Source organism: Paramormyrops kingsleyae, chromosome 4 (assembly GCF_048594095.1).
Source record: "Paramormyrops kingsleyae isolate MSU_618 chromosome 4, PKINGS_0.4, whole genome shotgun sequence".
NCBI lineage: Eukaryota > Metazoa > Chordata > Actinopteri > Osteoglossiformes > Mormyridae > Paramormyrops > Paramormyrops kingsleyae.
The window spans coordinates 18,134,787-18,145,366 of record NC_132800.1 but is presented as its reverse complement, the minus strand read 5'-3'; positions in this window follow the sequence as shown (position 1 = coordinate 18,145,366).

The following is a 10,580-nucleotide window of genomic DNA, read 5'->3' as shown; positions in this document are numbered from 1 at the left end:
CACCGTCCTACCGGTATTAGTGCCCTGGACCAGAGCAGAATTCTTACAATGTGAGTCTGTTCACACACACGCTTCTCTCTCCCTGTATGAGGTGGAGTGTGTTTTATTGTGTTTCGTTTTCTTCTGCTAGTGGAGCTTCTCTTTCTCTCTCCCGCTGCCTCCTGGCCTTTCACATTTACATGAGCTGTTTATGGCTGTGTACAGAGGGTCTGACTGGGCGCTGCTACTGGGAGGTTGAGTGGAGCGGGAATGGGGTCGGTATAGGCGTCACATATAAAGGGATCAGCAGGAAAGGAGGGAGTGATGACAGCAGGCTTGGATACAATGACAAGTCCTGGCGTTTGTGCTGCTCAACCTCCAGTTACTCATTCTGGCACAATAATGTGCAAACTGCAGTATCTGCCCCCCCTCCCCCAGGATAGGAGTGTACCTGGATCACAGGGCAGGAACTCTGTCCTTCTACAGCGTCTCTGACACACTGACCCTCCTGCACAGGGTCCAGGCCACGTTCACTGAGCCCCTCTATCCTGGGTTTCAGCTTTGGTGCAGTACAGCCAAACTGTGCTAAGTAAGCTAACTAACATCTCTTTACATCTGGTGTATTAAATCTTTTATGTGAAAAGTGGAAATAATAGATAGAAAAATAAATACAATTTAAAAGACAGCTTTACAGATTACAGATTTACAGATAAATGATGCCTCTTGGCCATTAACAGGCCCAAATAAAAACACACTCTGCAGGACCCCCAGCTGACTCTCGCTCTGTGTCTGTTACTTTAAATAATAATAATGGGTTTAGTTAGCATGTTGTTCATAATTATTCCTTCTGTCAGCTGATTAATGCTTATTAGATACTAAAAGCAGTATAAATTAATCAGCTGTCATGCTTTTGTCATGTAAGATATCTATAAGAATAATTAACAATTGATAAATAAATAAAATATGGCAGCATGTGGTGTTTTCTTACTCTGACTGTCATTCTGCATATTGCCGTTATATAAATACATACAAACCTGTGCCCTGTGCTTCCTGGAATCGGCTCCCTGAACCATATAAAGTGGTTATCAAACATGGATGGAGGTTTATAGCCAACACGTGTTTGAGTATCTCCCTCTGGATCAGCGGACTGTGGACCTTGGACCAAGACCTCACAAGACGTTAAAAGTAAAAATAAAAATGACACTGTAATGATTACAGAGAGGATGCAAGTGCAGAGATGGCTGCTTTAATAAAACAGACACAAGCCAGAACAGGATCCAGGAGACAAAACGCAGGTACAAAAGGTCGTTAATGGGAAAGCAATCAGTGAGGCGACCAAATCCTGAGAATCAAACAGGCAAGAATCGTAGGTACAAGGAACAGAAAACATGGGTCACACACAACACAGTAATGGATATGATAAGGAACTCTGGGTACAGTGCAGATACTCAATACCTCAGTACTTCACAGTGGGCTAGTGGAGTAACTGGGCTGTATAACACTAAGTGCCAATCATGTGAAATGAACTGCAGTGGGTTAGAATCCCGGGGATGATGATCGGTGTAGGCGGGACCGTGCCGGTGCGGCTTGGCACAGGTGTGGTTGGTCCAATGCGGGCGTGACAGACACAGGTGCTGTGAAAGTCAGCTCTGTTAGCTGACAGTGTTCAGTTATGTCTAGTACATTTCATACAAGCTCAGTGATGCCACATAAACCAGAAAAATGTCAATTTTTGACTTACTCATGTCAACAAAATTTAGAAATAAAAAGTGCATATGTATTTGAGTGGATATGAATTCAGCCCCTTTGTCATGAATCCCCAAATTAAAATCAGATGCAAATCATTTGCCTTCAGGAAACACATAATTAGTTGAATAGAGTCCACCCATGTGCAATTTAAGTGTCAGGCGAACACTTAACACATGTAACTTTCCAATAAAAATAAATTTTATTGAATTGGATTGCACCTCTGATAAAAGGTTCCCCTTCTGCCTTAGACCTGGGGGCACCTGGCTCTTAACCACATCCCCCCAGGAGCCCCTCTCTCTCAATGCCGAATCCTGGACCACGTCAACATACCTGATCCTGAAAGAGCCATCGGCCCCTCTGAGGCGGCATTTAGATGCTGATGGAATATAGACAGTGTAATCGGACGAGGGAAATGAAAGATGACGGTGAGTTTGCTTAGGGGAACCAGTCGTGGCCCTTGTGTGCTCACAGTGTCGTGTCACCGTGAGGACTGGAGGAGAGGGGGCAGAGGGGCACGGAGCCAGGTGCATGCTGGGAAAGTGATGGGTACTGATGGCAAGTGGAAGAGCAGAAGTGAAAAAGTGGGAAAGATAAGGGGAAGGAGAAGTTCTATAATTAATTGTAACCCAGATGATCTACTCAGCCAAAGGCAAAACTTTCACACTACATTTAAAAAATGGGAAGGGCAGCTGAAAGGTAAAGTGGACACTGGTGATAAATGCAATGTGCTGTCAAAACACAGGTTGCATGTTGTTGACCCACAATTTCTGTGAATACAACATAGAAAGTAAATCTCGTGGCCTAAGGGGGTGAAACAATTAACACAGAGGGCACGGCAATCCTGCACTGTCTGTGTGGGCAGGTCAAGTTTCATGTGGTCAGTCAGGATGTGAAACCGCTGTTGGGGCTACAGGACAGAGAGGCCATGGGACTCAAACCCCTGGGACCTGATGGACAGACCTTACAGCACGAAGCCCCAGAGGGACGTGAATACAGAGACCTCTTTGATAGCAATGCTATAGGCGAGCTGCCAGTCATATATCACATGAGGCTAGATGATACTATTACACCTACAGTATGGGCTCCCCGCAAAGTCCCGATAGCCATGAAAGAGAGGACCAGGGCAGAACTGGATAGGATGACTGTGCTTGGTGTTATAATTCCAAAATGAACCTACGTGAAAGCACACCCCCCCCAGAGTATGCAATGCAATGCCGGACCATCTGCGGTTCTGAATGTTCATACTTCTAGCACAAACATGCCAGACAAAAGCTGCTCTTGGAATATATTTTTTTGCAACTAAAAATGACGTATATATGCACATAAAGCTATTATGTTCCCGCACCATGTGATATATGCTACAATCCATACAGCTGTTTGCTCCATCAGTCGTGGCACTAAGTGTCTGACAGCTTCCGTCGTGATGAGAAAGCAGTGTGGCCCCACTTAGATCGTACCTTGCCTCTCTGGATTTGAATCAGGTGATGTGGAATTATTCATGAGGAAATGTACAGTATGCTGGAATTTTTTGTCATTTTTCTGTTGTTTATTTTTTAATGAATATATAAATTTTACAAACATCTCACATAAATATGAAACAAATTTTTACACATATTAAACAAAACTAAATGGTAATATTTTTCAATACACCTGACTGCACTGTTACATTAGAGATGCATTATTATTAAATGTTTTACACTTATTAAAATGGAACATTTCACATATTTGATCCATGCTAAAAACATACAAATTAGCTTAAAAGCAGCCCTTACGAAACCGTAATCCGTTATTGATTCTCATGCTCTATCCTCATTGCTCTACCACTGTCCTTGTATCCTGGTGCCTGTTGGAAGGAAATATACAGTATCTCACAAAAGTGAGAAATATTTGTAAATATTTTATTATATCTTTTCATGGGACAAAACTGAAGATATGACACTTTGATACAATGTAAAGAAGCCAGTGTACAGCTTGTATAACAGTGTAAATTTGCTGTCCCCTCAAAATAACTAAACACACAGCCGTTAATGTCTAAACCACTGGCAACAAAAGTGAGTACACCCCGAAGCGAAAATGTCCAAATTGTGCTGAAAGTGTCAATATTTTGTGTGGCCCCCATTATTTTCCAGCACTGCCTTAACGCTCTTGTGCCAGGTTGCCACTGGAATCCTCTTCCACTCCTCCATGACGACATCACAGAGCTGGTGGATGTTAGAGATTTTGCGCTCCTCCACCTTGCGCTTGAGGATGCCTCACAGATGCTCAATAGGGTTCAGGTCTGGAGACATGCTTGGCCAGTCCAGCACCTTTACCCTCATATTTGTCATATTTGCCTTAGCAAGGCAAATATGACAATAAGTTACTTTTATAAAACTGCAAAATAACGTCAAAATAATGTCATTGTTTAGATGCAATAGAATCAGCATTATTCTGCCATTGCAGACAGTAAATATAATGGAGAGTGCTTGGACACCACATTGTAAATGTCATATATTCATGTCAGACACTGTATTTGTTGTGAGCTTCTCAAAGGTGACGAAGGCTCCTTCACCTGTGCTGCTGGTGCGTGGGACCCCTTCAGTGCTGAATGTGAAATTTCTCTTCGTATGGATGGAGGTCCTCCCAGTGGGACATGCCCGGAACACCTCACCAGGGAGGCGTGCAGGAGGCATCCTAAGCAGATGCCCGAGCCACCTCATCTGGCTCCTCTCAATGCGGAGGAGCAGCGGCTCTACTCTGAGTCCCTCCCGAATGACCGAGCTCCTTACCCTATCTCTAAGGGAGAGCCCAGCCACCCTGCGGAGAAAACTCATTTTAGCCACTTGCACTCGCGACCTCATTCTTTCGGTCACTACCCACAGCTCATGACCATAGGTGAGGGTAGGAATGTAGATCGACTGGTAAATTGAGAGCTTTGCCTTTTGGCTCAGCTCCTTCTTCACCATGACAGCCACGTACCCTCCAGGACCCTGCTGAGAGTATTGAGCTGATCCACTGTTCTACGGCCAGGGCAAAAACCACACTGCTCCTCCGGAATCCGAGGTTTGACAATCCGGCAGACCCTCCTCTCCAGGACCCCTGAATAGACCTTACCAGGGAGGCTGAGGAGTGTAATCCCCATATAGTTGGGACACACCCTACAGTCCCCCCTTCCCCAGACTCTTCTTCCTCATTGGATGGCGAATCGGTGGGATTAAGGAGGTCTTCAATGTATTCCTTCCACCGACCCACAATGTCCCGAGCTGAGGTCAGCAGTGCCCCATCCCCACTATAAACAGTGTTGATGCTGCCCCACTTTCCACCCTGAGCCGCCAGATCCATTAGGGAGATCCTCAAGGGGTCCCATTCGAGCTCCTCTTCTCCTTCCATCACTGGAGGAGGAGCGATGTTCAGACAGTCTGGGACCTGGGTCAGGAACTGGGATGGACGGAACCTGGGCCGGGACCTCGGGCGGAGCAGCAGGCGCGGACGCAGCAGGGGACTTGGGCGGTGCACCGACCGCTGGCACTAGCGAGCCCAGCCGCATAGGAACGGGCAGATCAGGCATGTACAAAACAGGCACGTCAGGTACAGGCAGAACAGGCATGGGCAGAACAGGCTGGTCAGGCAGCACAGGAACAAGCTGGTCACGCAGCACAGGAACAACGGGCGTAGCAGCCAGGGTTGGCGTCCTAGGAGCAGGTGTTGCCCCTTTAAAAGCCTTTGGGACCCGCGGGATGGCGTCCCAAACAGACCTGGCCCCTTTAAGAGCCAGGCACATCCTAGTTAAAGAATGTGCTGCTGATCCCGGTGGGTTAGCTGCAGGAAAGCACTCCAGGGCAGTGGGGGTGAAAATTGGGAGGGGCTCCTCCCGAGACCAAGCGGGGAAAGAAGCAGCGGCGATGGAGATCCCAGGAAGATTGTGGTACCTCTCCTGCTATTGCGCTTCTTCCTTTTCTCAGTAGTCTGGGGTACTGCGGGCGGCTCCGATGGTGGATCCATCGACAGTCCGCTGTCCAAAGCCACCTGCTGCCTATTGGCCTCAGCCGCTACATCCCTGAGATACCCAGAGAAACCTGCTATAACCTATAGCTTAAGGTGCCTTGATTACAGTACTACATTACCTGCCTGTTCAACTAATTTATGCACAGCAGGAAATGTACTAAAAAGAGTTAAATTAGGTGATTGACTGAGACGACCAAAGAAATGTGCACTTTGTAGAGTGGGGTCAGGCATTCCCAGGGGGCTTTAGGGCCTTTGCTCGAGGAATCAACAGTGAAGTTACTCTACTGACTCTGGGATTTGAACCAGCAACCTGCTGTCTGAGGGCACAGAATCCTAACCCTCTAAGACAGGGCGCCTCCAGCACCATGTTTTTTGTAGAGATACCCCATAGCTGGGATGAGGATCCATAGATACAGGCTTTAGAGTAAAAATGACATATTATTACTCTATTATTAATTAATGACAGGTCTGCATTTGGAAGCGCAGGTGATCAGATTCCTACCACAAACAGTGACTTTAAGTCAGACAGCAGGTAGAGTGGAATTTAAATGCGAACGTTAAGGTCACTTCAGATTTAATGCAACATTAACTCCCCAAAAAGGTACAAAATGTTTGGTGAATCACTCTGTGTGATTGTGAACTCCCAGAGGAACTACAAAGACGCCCAGATACAGCTTGATAAATGAGCTGAGGAGATATAGTGAGGAGTGTGACGGCCTCTAGAGGGAGCTCATCCACCATAATTACTGCTGACCTGGCTCTGTAGGCATGACTCGTTTGGTTCCGCACGTCCTATTCTGTGCCTTCAAACAGCACTGGCGTCCATCCCCAGACCTGTTTTGTTTTCCTTTCATCCCAGACACACACAACAGAAGCCTGGTTTGTTTGTCCACCGGTCTGGCCACCTCTGTTATTGTTGTGTTTTCGTTTGCGTCGTCCTGTTCCCACCCGTCCTTGTCTGTCCCCGAATAGGGATAGAAAGCCCCCAAATAACATTGAAAGGTTGAAGGTCATCTTAACTCAGGAATCAAAAATTATTTCTAATCGACTGCATAAAGGATTGAATAAGATAAATAGCAGATCCAGTAGAATGCCTATTTTAATGGACTTATTGTTAGTTTATTCCTGCCGCGGTGGCATGATTGGGCCTGGGGGGTCCTGGTCCCACCCAGATGGTCCCACCCCAGGACCAGCAATTCAGCGTCACAGTAAGAGATACAGTAAGATAGACAATTGTGTCTGACAGGTATGTGTGTGGTTAGATCAATCGGAGGAAAAGTGCAGTTGAAAGTCAAAAGTGTTTTCTTTCTTTGTCTTTGTTCATTTGGTCTTAGTAATGCCAAGGTTCATTTAAAAAGTGATAAAAAATATGTATTTGATTTGTAGTGTGAGTTTGTCGCCAGCTGAATTATGGGACTAACCGACCTGATTTTCTGCCAGCCCACCCAGGCTATGATTTCTGACTTTGCTGTGGTTTATATTGGCACAAGTTCATGAGATCAGCCTGGGAATCTGGATGCTTTGTTCCTGCGATAAACGGTGACCAGTTTTGCTCCGGCTGCCCATGTGACTGTAAAATGTCTTCCAAGGGACAACCTGTGCCAAATGTCCCAGGCCTAGAAATCTGCTATCCATATAAAGATGCCTCTTCCTTGCAATGCTGCGATCTGGTCACATGGTGGAGTTGGTCCCACTCTAATGCTCCCATGTGTGTCTGTCTGCAAAACCAGTAGTGGAACATTAATTTGCTGCTTCTGGGTGATTTCTTTATTAAGTAACTACTGTTTATGGCACCCTGAGTGAAAAATAATTAATTATGTTGAGAAATGTAGAGATCCAGTTCAGTGACACTTCTTAATTCTTGTTTGATTCTGTCTCTTTCGGAGGTCATTAAATAGCATGAAACATTATATCTGGACCAGAATGGTCTAGTAGTATTTTAACATTTATTTCTACATAAATTTTAATGAACACAATCCAAATGATCAAATGACTGGTTTTGTTAATAGAGGGATTTTAGTGTGCTTTTTAATACGAAATTAAAAAGACAGAACTACCTGTTTTGGTTTTTCTTGTGCCCCGCAGGTGAATAACAGTAAAAATTGAAAAATGGGGGGTGGGGGGGGGATGGGGATCTGTGTCGGTTTATGCTCTGTTCTGATGGATATTCAGCTTTCCAGTGAAACACACCAGGTTTACCATGTTAGCACATTAGCGTGTTAGCACCAGAGTGCCATTTCTAGTCAGATTACAGGGTAGTGTGATGAACTGTCTTTGTCGTTTCCCATAATGAAACCGCTTGCCGATGGCCCCCTCACTTCTCTTACTGCTGGTCCTCATGTCCATTTTTATAAAAGTCAAAAGATAAAATGCACTTCATATGTCCAAGGATTGACCCCAGGGCTACATGTACAGCAGATGTGAAAACTGCTACACTATAGAACCAGCAGGCGAAAGAATGTGTACTTCATCCAACAGACTTTTAGAAAGGCCAGGCTTAACCTAGCCTGCAGGTTTTTCTAGCTTGTACTGAGCAAATCGACAGCCCAGAATTTTCTCCTTTATGATACCAATCCCGCCTCTTTGCTCCCGCTGTCCAATCAGTGCAGAGATGGGCGGGCCACTGTAGTTGACAGGAGAATGACAGGGGGACAGGCATGAACACGCAGGACCTCTGCTTAAATGGCTTACCCTGCTTAATCCTCTGAATGAACTCTGTCATGTGGAGAATCCACTTATTATGTATGCTGACAATTCATAAGAGTGTTTATCTATGGAACATGAATTTAAAAAAGGTTTGTGCATGACTCAGTAAATCAGATCTATGCGTAGTATTGCTGTCTAGGTGTTGAGCGAAATTGCTGACTAATATTCTGCTTCATTATTGACATGCTAACACAGAAATTTTATCCAAAGCAATGCATGTTTTTGAGAAAGAGAGGTCAGCCAGTCCCTGGAACAATTATGAGTTAAGGGTCTTGCTTGTGGGTCCAATACAGAAATTACACTGCTGAGCCAAGGATTTGAACTGATGACCTTCTGGCGAAAGATACAGCATCCTAACCTGCTGATTGTACACTAGCCACAACATGAGGGCCCAACAGTGATGATATCCCTCTGCTGGCCATGGAATCAGAAATGAACCTTCACACAACCTCTAACAGCCCCACTGCAATTTGAACTCAAGTCACAAGACTCAAAGCCCAGGGTGCTGCCCATTACACAGATAATAAAATATCTGTGATGTTGTAGTTTCAGTTTGTCTCTCATGCAGGATCTTCAGATGTCCTTCCTGTGTTTGTGTGTACTGGGTACTGTGGTTTCTTCACACATGGGTTGTTTATTCTTACAGATCAAATAAAAGTGTTAGAATGGGGAACTTCTATTTTATAATATAATGCTTGGGGTTGATTGTATGCAGACCGAATATAGGGGAACACAGGATGGAATTAAGTGATACAGATTAAGGATGTGTGCGCAAGGTTAATAAATTATAATCTGTTTATGAAAATCTACCACAGATTTGGGGTCTTGGGCAGCTGGAATCTATGTGGAAAAATCCTAAGAGCCTCCAGCTTTAACAGCCACCTACACTGCTGCATAGCTGAGGGAGACCCACACTGGACAGTGGTGCTGCCCAGTGAGGAACTAGCTTTCCATGGTCTGGACAGCTACTTCATTTCTGATGGCAGACTCACCATTACTCTCCAACACTGCATATAAAGGTTCTTGGAATTATGAAACATTTCATCTTAAACCTTGTCTAAATATAGAAATAATGTTTGCATATTGCATGTATAAAGGTTTTGCTTTGTCACCTTATTGATGGTGAGACCCTCCTTTCTCTGGGTGAGAGGAATGTTTGACAAATTATTCCCCATCATCAAGACACAAGTGGAATTAATCAAATTACTTGATAATTTAAATGGAAAAGATCTCCCCAGATTCACCAGAAGGTACATTTTTCATTTTAATAATACAGTATTAGCAAGTTTTAGAGCACTTTCAGATGGGATGTGATTTCTGTCCCACACCGTCCAGCTCCACGTCTCATGTGAAAGTCAAGCAGACTGTCTGTAGTTGCGGAAGCGATATGTCACGTGGTAAGGTAACCATGGGAACAGTACAGTAATCAGACCACGTCTGATCATTTGATACCCTTTAATCTTTTATCGATTATTAATTAAAAGTGAGAGGAAAGAGCACTTGCCTTCCGATTTACATCTCTATAAATATTAATCTCTACTTTATACAGCTCCGGGTAGTACACCACTAACAAAATTATACTTTTCCATCTTGTCACCTAGAAGCTGCTGTGTGATCTCATTGGATAAACAAGATGTATTAAAATATGTGGGTTAGTTAATTCCATAAAAAATCCCGTGGCACCACATCAGAAGTCTCTCTGGATTGTGCCCATCCTCCATACCAGTGAGGACTGGTCCTTTTCCTGTATCAGTTCCCTGTTTGGCCAACAGGTGCCCCTCCCTAAGCTTACAGACCAGAATAAACATATTCATAATTCAACATTTATATCAAAATGAATCAAGCCTATATTATCAAATACTTTGGAATAAATCATTGGATGCCATTTACATGTTTACTTATTATCATTTATTTACATATGTACATATGCATTTGTTTGAGAATGACTAGAAATATCTCTACAGGGTGAGTGAAAAGTCTGGCAGTGATGTAACTGATATCATTTTGCAAGAGGCCAATAGGTGTGTGAGTGAGTTATGTGTGACACCCCTGTCAAACAGTGACAGTCCTGTGACCGTCAAAGGACAACAGGATTAATATCACTCTGCATGCGGATGGAAGTTGTGTGTGTGTGTGTGTGTGTGTGTGTGTGTGTGTGTGTG